This window comes from Dendrobates tinctorius, unplaced genomic scaffold, assembly GCF_039654945.1.
Source record: "Dendrobates tinctorius isolate UK_male_01 unplaced genomic scaffold, ASM3965494v1 ptg000073l, whole genome shotgun sequence".
Lineage (NCBI taxonomy): Eukaryota > Metazoa > Chordata > Amphibia > Anura > Dendrobatidae > Dendrobates > Dendrobates tinctorius.
In genome coordinates this window covers 31917877-31933173 of record NW_027361741.1, presented here as the reverse complement: position 1 = coordinate 31933173, position 15297 = coordinate 31917877, and the positions used below count along the sequence as shown (strand labels likewise).

General features: G+C 43.9%; 1 long non-coding RNA gene across 2 annotated transcripts in view; it reads left to right on the top strand.

The window, feature by feature from the left end:
* The window catches only part of LOC141096318 (uncharacterized), a 79550-nt gene extending 66288 nt beyond the window's left edge, over positions 1-13262 (top strand). For both annotated transcript variants that reach the window (XR_012233654.1, XR_012233653.1), the window contains one exon: positions 12119-13262. This is a non-coding gene — a long non-coding RNA (uncharacterized lncRNA). The remainder of the gene's footprint in view (positions 1-12118) is intronic.
* The last annotated feature ends 2035 nt before the right edge of the window (positions 13263-15297 follow it).

The following is a 15297-nucleotide window of genomic DNA, read 5'->3' as shown; positions in this document are numbered from 1 at the left end:
TGTGCAGACCCTAGATAATGACTCCTCTGCAGGCCTACATCTCCAGGTCCAGGAGCTGACCAAAAGTGTGGCTGCACTAACCAAAACCATGCAGTCCATGCAAGTGTCCCCAAAGGAGAAGATCCAGCTGGCCTCCAGTCCAGATGACATCCCATGGCAATGGCAGAGAAGAATCCCACCAACCAGAGGGAGAGACAATTGCTACAACCAGGACAGACGGCCCATCTGTCGCCACTGCAACAAGGCGGGGCACATCACAAAATTCTTTAATTTAAACAAGCAGCCCCGGGGGGCAGCGGGCCAACCCCCGGGAGTAAGACAACTAGGCCCGCAACAGTGGCGAGGCAAGTATGTCAGGGGACCACTGGTCCTCCCAGTGGTGATGGATGGTTTCCCGATGAATGCTCTACTCGACACGGGCTCCCAGGTGACAACAATGCCATATATCTTTTTTAAACGGTATTGGGCTGATTCAGACATTATTTGCAGCCCAGATGAACACTTTATCATCTTTGCCAGCAATGGTCAGCCCTTGCCTCAGGTGGGGTATATGGAGGTGACCAACAAGGTTGGCCGAGTAGAATTTCAGTCGCAAGGTTTGATTATAGTTGATATTAACAGACGAGAATGCCATCCTATGATCACTCTAATCACCAAAGTAATAGAGAATTCTCTTGAAGAATTTATTGTTTTGTTGCAACATGAAGCTGAGACCGGAAGTTCCAGTCAGCAGCATGTCCTGCAAAAGGAAATCAGAGCCTGATGCAGAGACAACAGGTAGAGCTGTCTGGTGGAGAAGTCTGCAGTATCAGAGTAAGCGATCTATTTCCCATTGCAATACCCCCTAGGAGTGAAATGTTGATTTGGTGTTAGGCAGCAATAGGCCTCAGGGGTCAAGATTACCAGGCCCTGGTAGAACTCGTGTACTCTGATAGTAGACACACCATCCTGACAGCCAGAGGTATAGTCAATGTCCACAAAGGGAGGGTAACGATACGCATCCTGAATTGTGGGGAGAAAGGTCCATTCACCCCATTATGCCACCCTTGCTAAGCTGTTCACTGTCAGTAATAATGCAATAAAGGCTGTGGAACCCTTGCTTTCGTCCGACCAGGGAGAGGACAATGGCCCTGAGGGGCAGCTGGAGGATTGGTGTCAGAAGCTACACATACAGTAGGTACTGACTCCACCCCTTCACACCAAAAGCACGGAGTTTACTGGGTGGTTCAAGAATATGAGCAGGTCTTTAGAAAACACCCTCTAGACTTTGGGCAGGTAATAGAAGTCCAACACCATATCCCCACTCGAGATCATTAAAGAGAAATACTGGCCTGCACCTCCAGCTCATTATCAATGTGCCAAGGGTATTTTACGGGAGATGAAGGAGCCTGTGGTAATCAGAGATAGTTGTAGCCCCTGGGCAGCTCCGTTAGTCCTCGTTAGAAAGAAAGATGGTACAATGAGGATGTGTGTTGACTACAGGCAGATTAACCGCATTACACATACAGATGCCTACCCGTTACCACAAATTGAGGAATTATTAGCTGCACTGAGATCCGCTAACTATTTCTCCAGTTTAGATCTCAACAGTGGGTGTTAGCAGGATCCCGTGGAAAAGCAGACAGAGAGAAGACAGGGTTTAGGACACTAATGGGCCTCTGCGAGTTAAACTGCATGCCATTCAGGCTATGCAATGCACCGGAAATGTTCCAGCGGTTAATGGAATGCTGCCTAGGACATAAAAACTTTGAAACCATTTTGTTGTATCTGGACAATGTCATCGTCTACTCAAAGATGTACAAAGACTACCTGGAGCACCTGGCCACGATGTTTGAGGTCTTTTCCAGTTTTGGCCTTAAAGTAAAGCCTTCCAAGTGCCACCTGTTGAAGCACAAGGTGCGGTACCTATGTCACGTGGTAAGCGCCGAAGGTGTAACACCAGACCTTGAAAAAGTCACAATGATCAAGGACTGGCCAAGACCCTCCAATATCAAGGAAGTGTGGCAGTTCCTCGGGCTGGTATGTTACTACAGGAGATTCATAAAGGGCTTCACCAAGATAGCAGCACCCATGCAGGACCTCTTAATAGGCAAGTCCAAGAAAGCCAATAACCTGAATCCTCTGTTCGAGTGGAGTAAAAGAGAAGAAGAATCCTTCATTCAGTTGAAGGTGGCTCTTACGGGAAACAAAGTCCTGGCCTACCCTGACTATGGCCAACCCTTTATACTCTAAACGGATGCCAGCAACGTGGGATTGGGAGCAGTGCTGTCCCAGGTACAACAAAGCAGAGAGAGTGATTTCCTACAACAGCAGGAAGCTTTATCCCACGGTAAGGAACCCCAACAACTATAGTTCCTTTAAATTGGAGTTTCTCAAGATAGTCTGGGCAGTAACGGAGTGCTTCAAGCACTACCTGGCTTCAGCGAAGTTTACCATTTATACGGATAATAATCCTCTGACCCACCTTGAAATGGCAAAGCTAGGTGCGTTGGAGCAGTGATGGATGGTTCAGCTGTCCAACTACGAGTTTACCATAAAATACTGGGCGGGACATAAAAATGCTAATGCTGATGTGCTGTCCAGGATGCCCAACTTGCTGGATGGGGGAGAAGACCCGGAGGAACTCGAAGAAATCGAGTTACCAGCCTTCCACTGCCCTGGTGAGGCCCAGTGCTCCCACTGCATGAGGGACAAGCACCATGCTGTGCAAGAGGCAAGGATTAACCCATTGCCAAACCATGGATGGGCAGAAACGCAGGACAGCGATCCGGCAGTCCGCCTAGTAAAGGAATTGCTGACACAAGCTGATTCAAACCCTCGTCCAGAAGCTACACAAGAAACCCAACAGTTGTGGAAGGAGAAGGGCAAGCTTTTCATCTATAAGGGAAAGCTGTGTCAGAGAAGCGTCAACTCCCGACCCCATGAACTGGTCTGGCAGGTGGTAGTCCCGAAGCGGGATGCACCAATGGTCTTAGAAGCGTACCACAATGGAGCAGGACACTTTGGGTGGAAGAATTTGGAAGTCCTGCTACGTGAGCGATTCAACTGGGCTGGTGGGCTGGCATGAAGAAAGCAATCAAGAATTGGTGTCGAGAATATGGTCCATGCAACCTGAGATGGAAAGATCGTGATAGCCAGAGGGCTCCCCTACAGACCATAGTCACCAAACAACCACTTGAGCTGGTAGCCTTTGACCACATGAAGCTGGCCCCAAGACGGTCAGGCTATGTCTACGCTCTCACCATACTGTAGTAGACCACTACTCCCGGTTCCTGGTAGTAGTACCAGTGAAGGATCAGATGGCGAAGACGGCAGCCAAAGCATTTCATCAACACTTTTGTCAACCGCACGGTTACCCTGAACAAGTGCTTACCAACCAAGGCCCAGCCTTCGAAGTAGAAGTGTTCCAGTAGTTCTGTAACCTGTATGGCTGCAAGAAAATAAGAACCACACCGTATCATCCCCAGACCAACGGGTTATGCGAGAAGATGAACCAGGTAGTAATAGACCTGTTGAAGACTCTGCCCCTGGAAGAGCGTAGCCTGTGGCCAGAAAAGTTAATGGATTTGGTAGACTTATATAACCACATCATGGTGAATTCCACCAACTGTACACCCTCCTACCTGATAAGGGCAAGACCTGGCAAGTTACCCATTGACTTGGACATGGGAGTTTTAACACCTGAGACAACATCACCAGATCCAGACTGGGATACGGAGCGGCTGCAACAATATCACAAGGTGCAAGAATGTGTAGAGAAAAGTTTGTCCCAGGCAAGACAGAGGCAGGAAAGAAATTATAATCAGCACGCCCCTGCAGTTCCCTTGTCACCTGGAGAACAGGTACTCAAAAGGAAGATACAAGTTCACAAACTAGATGACCAGTGGGAGGCTGAGCCATACACCGCTTTACCTTCAGACTTTGATAACACCAAGGTGAGTATCATCAGTAAAGATGGAGGAGAAAGCTCAGTGGCAGTGTCAAGGGATCATCTAAAACCATGCCCTGACCAACTAGAGGAAAGGATTGAATACCAATACATTCCTCAGCCAGTTGAAGAGGTGAAGGAAAAGATCAGCACAGTACTCGGCGAGTCCCCTCCAAATTGAACAAGGGTGAACCAGGCCATAGTCATGTCCATTTTGACCTTTCCCCAGCTAGTAGGGCCAGAAAGAGATGCGACTCAAGACCATCCTGAAGACCAGCGGGCTCAAGCATCAGATGCCACACCAGCAGCGGAGCCGGAGAATCCACCTCCTGCCAGCAGTGAATCTGTCATGCCCACTGTGAGCATCAGTGGTCGTAGAACATCAGGTATACTCGTGCTATGTAGTCACCTGTAGCGCAGCCAATAGAGAGCGCACTACACCAGTACCAGTGCTATGAAGGTCTACCCGTAGTACCCTAAGTCAAATCCCCGTAAGGTACCGCATGTACAGTAAGTAGATTGTGCAAATAAGATATGTAAATATGTAATGTAAGTACTAGTGTTGAGCGATACCATCCGATACCCTAAAATATCGGATCGGATGGTATCGGCCCGATACGAAAAAAGTATCGGGTATCGCTGATTCCGATACCGGAAGTCCCATTCAAGTCTATGGGACTTCTGGTATCGGAATAAGAAAAAACCTTTTCTGTCCTTGTACAGCCTCTTGGGGGTATGCACGGACCTTCCGGGGGTCTGTGCCGGCCTGCCGGGGGTCTGTGTGGACTGCCCGGGGGTCTGTGTGGACTGCGGGGGTCTGTACCGGCCTGCCGGGGGTCTGTACCGACTGCCCGGGGGTCTGTGCCGACTGCCGGGGTTCTGTACCGGCCTGCCGGGGGGCTGTGCCGGCCTGCCAGTGGCCTGTACCGACTGTCCGGGGGTCTGTGCAGGCTGCGGGGGTCTGTACCGGCCTGCTGGGGGGCTGTGCCAGCCTGTCGGTGGTCTGTATCGACTGTCCGGGGGTCTGTGCAGGATCGTCCGATGGGACTACAAGTCCCATCGGGCGATGCCTGCTACCATGACGGTGATTTACACATTAGCCAATGATGGGACAGTAGTAGTCCCATCATCCGGCTAATGTGTTGAATGTACAAAAAAAAAAACCATACTACATACATGCAACATACATACTACATACATGCTACATACATACTACATACATGCAACATGCATACTACATATATACTACATGCATGCAACATACATACTACATATATACTGCATGCATGCTACATGCATACTACATATATACTACATGCATGCTACATACATACTACATATATACTACATGCATGCTACATACATACTACATATATACTACATGCAACATGCATACTACATATATACTACATGCATGCAACATGCATAATACATATATACCACATATATACTACATGCATGCAACATACTTATATACCACATATATACTACATGCAAGCAACATACATATATACTACATATATACTACATGCAACATGCATACTACATGCATACTACATATATACTACATGTATGCAACATACTTATACTACATGCAACATGCATACTACATATATACTACATGCATGCAACATACATACATACTACATATATACCACATGCATGCAACATGCATACTACATATATACCACATATATACTACATGCATGCAACATACATATATACTACATGCAACATGCATACTACATATATACTACATGCATGCATGCAACATACATACTACATATATACAACATATATACTACATGCATGCAACATACATACAACATATATACTACATGCATGAAACATGCATACTACATATATACAACATATATACTACATGCATGCAACATACATATATACTACATGCAACATACGTACTACATATATACTAAATGCATGCAACATACATATATACTACATATATACTACATGCAACATACATACTACATATATAGTGCATGCATGCAACATACTTACATACTACATATATACTGCATGCATACTACATATATACCACATGCATGCAACATACATATATACAACATATATACTACACGCATGCAACATGCATACTACATATATACCACATATATACTACATGCATGCAACATACATATATACTACATATATTCCACATGCAACATACATACTACATATATACTACATGCATGCAACATGCATACTACATATATACTACATGCATGCAACATACATACAAACTACATGTATACCACATATATACTACATGCATACTACATATATACCACATGCATGCAACATACATATATACATCATATATACCACATGCATGCAACATGCATACTACATATATACCACATATATACTACATGCATGCAACATACATATGTACTACATATATACTACATGCAACTTACATACTACATGCATACTGGATATATACCACATGCATGCAACATGCATACTACATATATACTACATGCATGCAACATACATATATACTACATGCATGCAACATACATACTACATATATACCACATGCATGCAACATATATACTAAATATATACTACATGCATGCAACATACATATATACTACAAACAATACATTCATACAATACATACATATAGACATACAGTACATATAACATAGAGTACATACTCACCATCACTTGTCACTTTGATCCCCGAAGTCATTGTCATCTGTGGAAAAAATATTAAAATAACAAACCACCAATATACTTACTTCTGATCCGCAGAAGTCCACGAGTGTCCCACGACGATCTTGCGTGGAGAACAGCAGCAACAGCTGATGCTACCGTTCTCTACGGGCTCCAGGAAACCAATGACGGGAGGTAGGTATCCTTCCGCACTGTATTCCTCCGCCACTGTAAAAAAAAGTCCCTAGTCTCATTTTATGGCATTGCTGTGTGAGAAATTTCCCACACAGCTTTTGCCATAAAGTGAGACAAGGGACTTTTTTTTATAGTGGTGGAGGAATACAGTGCGGAAGGATACCTATCTCCCGTCATTGGATTCCTGGAGCCCTTAGAGAACGGTAGCATCAGCTGATGCTGCTGTTCTCCACGCAAGATCGTCGTGGGACACTCGTGGACTTCTGCGGATCAGGGGTAAGTATATTGGTGGTTTGTTATTTTAATATTTATTCCACAGATGACAATGGCTTCAGGGATCAAAGTGACAAGTGATGGTGAGTATGTACTCTATGTTACATGTACTGTATGTCTATATGTATGTATTGTATGAATGTATTGTATGTAGTATATATGTATGTTGCATGCATGTAGTATATATGTAGTATGCATGTTGCATGCATGTGGTATATATGTAGTATGTTGCATGCATGTAGTATATATGTAGTATATATGTAGTATGCAGGGTGCATGCATGTGGTATATATGTAGTATGTGTTATGAATGAGTCACTGAAGGAGAAAAAAAACAAAAATACAAGCTAAGTCCAGAAAACCGGAGAGGTTGTTAGCTATCGGATTGCAGACCCCTGATCCTATCCACAGCAACTAACAGTAGCCGTGGGGGGTTCCTACGATGCCCTAGACCCCTCGATCACAGCTGGAGAACTAAATAGGCCTAAAGAAAGAAAGGGGAAATCTAAACTGCCCCAGAGCAGACCCCAAAGCAATAGGCAGCCCCCAACATATAATGACGGTGAAGCAAGATGAAAACACTAACACAGATAGAAAGATAGGTTGAGCAAACGATGGGGCCCAAGCTAACTAAAAAGGACAGGATAGAAAAGCTGCTGTCTGCAATCCATAAAAAACCCTACCAAAAAATGTCCCAACCGTCTGATAGGAAAAACAGGCCCTGAAGTTGCTAGGACTTCAAAAAGACTATATCAGCACTCAGGTAAATTCTGAAGACAGAGCAAAAAGACAAACTGATCAGAGACAAAAATGGAACTCAGCACACCCCCGACCAGGGATGGCTGAACGCCAAAAAAACAGGGTAAACAAAACAAAACTAATAAGTTCAATAGCAGAGCAAAAACTTATCTTTGGGAAGCAGGAATCAGACTGGTCTCCAAGAATCCAGCAGAGAAATCACCAGCGACTCAGAAGGGCGTCGGCTGCCTTATATCCAGTCAGACGTTCCTGTTACCCAGTCATCATCTACCAGATCAGGTGTTTGGTAATCAGCCTCACTACCTTCCTTCACCAGAAGAGGGAGTTCATCGGACATCGACGGTGAAGGGGAAAATGAACTCACAACAAGTATGTATGTAGTATGTATGTTGCATGTAGTATATATGCAGTATATATGTATGTTGCATGCATGTAGTATATATGTTGTATATATGTAGTATGCATGTTGCATGCATGTAGTATATATGTTGTATGTATGTATGTTGCATGCATGTAGTATATATGTGGTATATATGTAGTATGCATGTTGCATGCATGTGGTATATATGTAATATGTATGTATGTTGCATGCATGTAGTATATATGTAGTATGCATGTTGCATGTAGTATATATGTATGTTGCATGCATGTAGTATATATGTGGTATATATGTAGTATGCATGTTGCATGCATGTGGTATATATGTAGTATATATGTAGTATGCATGTGGTATATATGTATGTTACATGCATGTAGTATATATGTATGTTGCATGCATGTAGTATATATGTAGTATGCATGTTGCATGCATGTGGTATATATGTAGTATGTATGTTGCATGTAGTATATATATTGTATATATGTATATTGCATGCATGTAGTATATATGTTGTATATGTAGTATGCATGTTGCATGCATGTAGTATATATGTTGTATGTATGTATGTTGCATGCATGTAGTATATATGTGGTATATATGTAGTATGCATGTTGCATGCATGTGGTATATATGTAGTATGTATGTTGCATGCATGTAGTATATATGTAGTATGCATGTTGCATGTAGTATATATGTAGTATATATGTATGTTGCATGCATGTAGTATATATGTGGTATATATGTAGTATGCATATTGCATGCATGTAGTATGTGTGTTGTATGTATGTATGTTGCATGCATGCAGTATATATGTGGTATATATGTAGTATGTATGTTGCATGTAGTATATATGTATGTTGCATGCATGTAGTATATATGTGGTATATATGTAGTATGCATGTTGCATGCATGTAGTATATATGTTGTATATATGTATGTTGCATGCATGTGGTATATATGTAGTATGCATGTAGTATATATGTAGTATGTATGTTGCACGCATGTAGTATATATGTAGTATGCATGTTGCATATAGTATATATGTATGTTGCATGCATGTAGTATATATGTGGTATATATGTAGTATGTATTTTGCATGTAGTATATATGTATGTTGCATGCATGTAGTATATATGTGGTATATATGTAGTATGCATGTTGCATGCATGTAGTATATATGTAGTATGTATGTTGCATGCATGTAGTATATATGTGGTATATATGTAGTATGCATTTTGTATGCATGTAGTATATGTGTAGTATGTATGTTGCATGCATGTGGTATATATGTAGTATGCATGTTGTATATATGTATGTTGGATGCATGTAGTATATATCTGGTATATATGTAGTATGTATGTTGCATGCATGTAGTATATACAGTGGGGCAAAAAAGTATTTAGTCAGTCAGCAATAGTGCAAGTTCCACCACTTAAAAAGATGAGAGGCGTCTGTAATTTACATCATAGGTAGACCTCAACTATGGGAGACAAACTGAGAAAAAAAAATCCAGAAAATCACATTGTCTGTTTTTTTTTTCATTTTATTTGCATATTATGGTGGAAAATAAGTATTTGGTCAGAAACAAGCAATCAAGATTTCTGGCTCACAGACCTGTAACTTCTTCTTTAAGAGTCTCCTCTTTCCTCCACTCATTACCTGTAGTAATGGCACCTGTTTAAACTTGTTATCAGTATAAAAAGACACCTGTGCACACCCTCAAACAGTCTGACTCCAAACTCCAGTATGGTGAAGACCAAAGAGCTGTCAATGGACACCAGAAACAAAATTGTAGCCCTGCACCAGGCTGGGAAGACTGAATCTGCAATAGCCAACCCGCTTGGAGTGAAGAAATCAACTGTGGGAGCAATAATTAGAAAATGGAAGACATACAAGACCACTGATAATCTCCCTCGATCTGGTGCTCCACGCAAAATCCCACCCCGTGGGGTCAGACTGATCACAAGAACGGTGAGCAAAAATCCCAGAACCACGCGGGGGGACCTAGTGAATGAACTGCAGAGAGCTGGGACCAATGTAACAAGGCCTACCATAAGTAACACACTACGCCACCATGGACTCAGATCCTGCAGTGCCAGACGTGTCCCACTGCTTAAGCCTGTACATGTCCGGGCCCGTCTGAAGTTTGCTAGAGAGCATTTGGATGATCCAGAGGAGTTTTGGGAGAATGTCCTATGGTCTGATGAAACCAAACTGGAACTGTTTGGTAGAAACACAACTTGTCGTGTTTGGAGGAAAAAGAATACTGAGTTGCATCCATCAAACACCATACCTACTGTAAAGCATGGTGGTGGAAACATCATGCTTTGGGGCTGTTTCTCTGCAAAGGGGCCAGGACGACTGATCCGGGTACATGAAAGAATGAATGGGGCCATGTATCGTGAGATTTTGAGTGCAAACCTCCTTCCATCAGCAAGGGCATTGATGATGAAACGTGGCTGGGTCTTTCAACATGACAATGATCCAAAGCACACCGCCAGGGCAACGAAGGAGTGGCTTCGTAAGAAGCATTTCAAGGTCCTGGAGTGGCCTAGCCAGTCTCCAGATCTCAACCCTATAGAAAACCTTTGGAGGGAGTTGAAAGTCCGTGTTGCCAAGCGAAAAGCCAAAAACATCACTGCTCTAGAGGAGATCTGCATGGAGGAATGGGCCAACATACCAACAACAGTGTGTGGCAACCTTGTGAAGACTTACAGAAAACGTTTGACCTCTGTCATTGCCAACAAAGGATATATCACAAAGTATTGAGATGAAATTTTATTTCTGACCAAATACTTATTTTCCACCATAATATGCATATAAAATGAAAAAAAACAGACAATGTGATTTTCTGGATTTTTTTTTCTCAGTTTGTCTCCCATAGTTGAGGTCTACCTATGATGTAAATTACAGACGCCTCTCATCTTTTTAAGTGGTGGAACTTGCACTATTGCTGACTGACTAAATACTTTTTTGCCCCACTGTATGTATGTGGCATGCATGTAGTATATATGTAGTATGCATGTTGCATGCATGTGGTATATATGTAGTATGTATGTATGTATGCTGTATATATGTAGTATGCATGTTGCATGCATGTAGTATATATGTAGTATGTATGTAGCATGTAGCATGTATGTAGTATGTTTTTTTTTTTACATTCAACACATTAGCCGGATGATGGGACTACTACTGTCCCATCATTGGCTAATGTGTCAATGACTGTCATGGTAGCAGGCATCGCCCGGGCAGTTGGCACAGACCCCCTTACAGTCGGCACAGACCAGCGGCAGGCCGGCACAGCCCCCCGGCAGGCCCGTACAGACCCCCGGCAGGCCGCACAGACCCCCAGGCATGCCGGTACATACCCCCGGGCAGTCGGCACAGACCCCCCGGAAGGCCAAAACTGGCGGCGCATCATGATGCGCACGGACCGCGCATCATGATGACGTCATTTCGGCAGCCAATCAGAGCCACAACAGTGGCTCATTGCATTATGGGAACTTCCGATTCCGATATCCGATATTGAAAAAATATCGGTACTCGGTATCGGAATTCCGATACAGCGAATATCGGCCGATACCCGATATTTGCAGTATCGAAATGCTCAACACTAGTAAGTACGTAACTGTCAAGCATATGAGCCTACAGAAACTCTGTAAGAACTCTGGAGCAATCCTATTTTACTTGATTTAATGGACGATTGGGTCACTGCTGGATTCGTTGTGACCAGGACAATGCTTGTATAGTTACCAACCTGGCTCAGTAATGAACAATGGACAATGACCCATTGACTAATCGTCACCAGGACTATTTTTGAGCTTTGGTTTTTGTAATTTTAATTTTTGAAATCTTGTAAATATTTATGATTGCTCACTTGTTAATATGTTTATATTTCCTCAGTTCGGGAGTACTGAATTTCACTAAGGAGGAAGGTGGCACCCCAGGAGTCCGATTGCCACAGTGGCATTGCCTCCCTCACAGGGACTACTGCCATGTCTGGAAGCAAGGAGGGGTCCCCTTACCAGGTGTCAGTAGGAGAGAAGTCAAGCAGAACCTGGGGAGTGGAGCTGTGTTTAACTCGCCCCAGAGCTGAGCGCTAGGAAACGGATACCGGAGTCCATGGTTGCGCGGGTACTGAAGTCCCAGCAGCTAAATACAGAGAGCAGGGGACTGCAGGTCTCCTGGCCCAATCTAATGCCCAGAGGCACAGCAGCATACCAGAGCATGGAGCCAACACAAAGGTGCGGCACCTGTGATAGGCTTGAGCTGCCTGCCATGCGGGCAACGGTTTGTTTTTAAAACAGAAAGCGACAGCAGCATGAGGGTGAGCTGTTAGGCAGTGAGGAACAAAAGAGGACAGCGCAGAAGGAAGGCCTCCATACCTACCTGGCCAGGTGTATCCAAAATTGCTCCCAGGCTGCCCGGCTCTCCTTCACGATCTGTTACCAGTGCCCTGGTCTGTACTATGAACCATCAAGTAAAGGAAAAGAAAACGACAGTGCTTGTGCCCTCCAGTGATCTCTTGTGCCCTGAGCCCTGAACCACAAGGTACACGAAGCTTGACAAAAACAGATTCGGTAGTCGCGGGGCCCTGCTCCTCCTGTGGGGAGCAGAACCATCCCAGCTGCATCACCACCAGCCCCAGAGGACTCCTTTAGCAGCGTCGGCCATCCATTGTGGAACACCACAGGTGGCATCACGTTAAATCCCATATACATATTCCCCATTGTGTGGCACAGCCAGGGCCACGGAGTTGGGTCACGGCCCTGTAATTTACCCGAAAGACTGTCAGACCCGGTTCCGAGTACCCCACAGCCCTGGTGGGCGTGCCATATATCTCAGCAGTGAACTTATGCACATGCGCTTGTCTGGCAGAAGTCAAACTCTTTTGTCAGAATAGGTACATATAGATATAATAAATGCGTGTTTCTTATCCAAAAAATAAATAAAAAATAAGATTGGAATGGCATGTATGAAAATACTAATTGTTTTATAGTTATGCAGAGAGTATGGGTATTCTGAAAATAAAATAAAGTTTTTAGTGCACAAAACATGTTACTTGCTCTCATCCAGCTGATATACATACAGAGAAATGCAAAGTACATTTAAGCAATCTCAAAATATATATAAAAAAATAATAAAAATAAATCATACAGGTAACAAAAATGGATTAAACTTCGAGATCAAGACAGCAGCTGAGTAAGAGAAAGACAACATCAAACATGTAAGCGGCATCTCATTCGCTCATGTAAGTGAGAAAAATTATTAGAGAAATATGAGAAATAAACAAACCTTAAGTCCACGATTGCAAATGTAGACATAAAAATGTCAGGGGTAAGTAATAATCCACTTAACACTTATATAGCCAGTGTAAAACCATGTAATGTGTTAGCACAAAAAGTGCACAAGTAGGCATAAGGCTGACACCATAAGCAAATATGGACACATCAATAAAATGAATAATATAAGGAAGCTAAAGTATTGTGTTTACAAAATGATAAAAAGGCAATTAACATTATATACAACGAGATTAAAAATAAGTACTTCAGAGTGATAAAGTGACAGAGTGACTGTGATGCTGAGTCACCTCTGACAACCAAGCCATGAAAGAAGATAGTCAAGGTGTCCAAGGTCAGAAGCCAGGAGGGCATGCCATAAACAGAAGGAAGAGACAAAGACTTAAGGGCCTCGTCACACATAACGACTCACCAGCGATCCCAACAATGATATTAACGTGTCAGGATCGCTGGTAAGTCGCTACATGATCGCTGGTGAGCTGTCAAACAGACAGCTTCACCAGCAATCAGCACAGCGGCGCCGAGCACGCGGCGTCGCTGTGTTCATCAATTACCAGCGCGCTGATGCAGGGAGCTGGTAACTAACGTGCACATCGGGTATCCAAGGGACGTGCGTCCCTTAGATACCCGATGTGTACGTTAGTTACCAGCTCCCTGCATCAGCATGGTGGTAACTAACGTACACATAGGGTTTCTAAGGGACGCCACAGTTTGTGACACCACAGTGATCTCGCCAGTGAGACCAGAATACCAGTAGGATAGTGGACCAGAGCAGAAGGGGTTAAATAGATGGATGGTCAGAACGAGGTTCAACATCAGGCTACAAATAATCTACAAACAGAATGTAAGGCAAACCACACAGTAGCTGATTGTGCATCTGGTAGAGATCTGGGAGTAAAGGGGGTTTTACACATAGCGATATCGCTAGCAATATCGCTAAAGCATCACCGATTTGTTGATGCAGCAGCGATATCGCTAGCGATATCGCTATGTGTGATACTTACCTCCGACCGGCTCCCCCACTGTCTGTCTCTGATTGCGCGAGATCACGCAGCTCCATTTCTCATCGGGTGCTTTCTGCTGGGCTTCCTGCTGGCGCCGACGAGTGACACGTGGACGCGGACGGGAGGACATCAGGATCGCCTTGTCTGAAAGGTAAGTAACGACCGCTGTATCGCTGCTGCATCGCTGTGAGATCTGCCTGTGTGGCAGCTCACTAGCAACCATTTAGCAATGCACCAGCGATCCTGACCGGGTCGTATCGTGGTCGGGATCGCTGGTGCATCGCTAAATGTAAAGGGGCCTTAACAGTGCAGTTAAGTAGCCTGTCAATCACAGGGACAATGAACACCCGGAGACAGCCAGCATATCCCATTCTCAGATTGTATGGCCAAGCTGTCAACTAACACGCTGACAGCTCAGCAAGCCCCATAACCAGAGTGGATGACTGAGGTGTCAGTAAATGCATCCTAGAAAAACTGAGGGGGAACCATGACAGTATCCCAGGCTTCCCAGGAAATTTTAGATGGAAGGCCCTGACTAACTGATTGACTTTCACATCTCTAGCTGGAACCCAGGATCTCTCCTCTTGTAAATATCCCCTGCAGTGGAAGAGGTATTGGAGGGAATTTCATACACTACTAGAATCCACAACCCTCTGAACCTCATACTCCAAGTCACTGTTGAGTAAAACTGGAGGAGGCGGGGATGAGGGAGACAACGCTAAAGGGACAAACTCTACTAATAGGGATTCATTGAACACATTAGGAATGCAAAGGGATG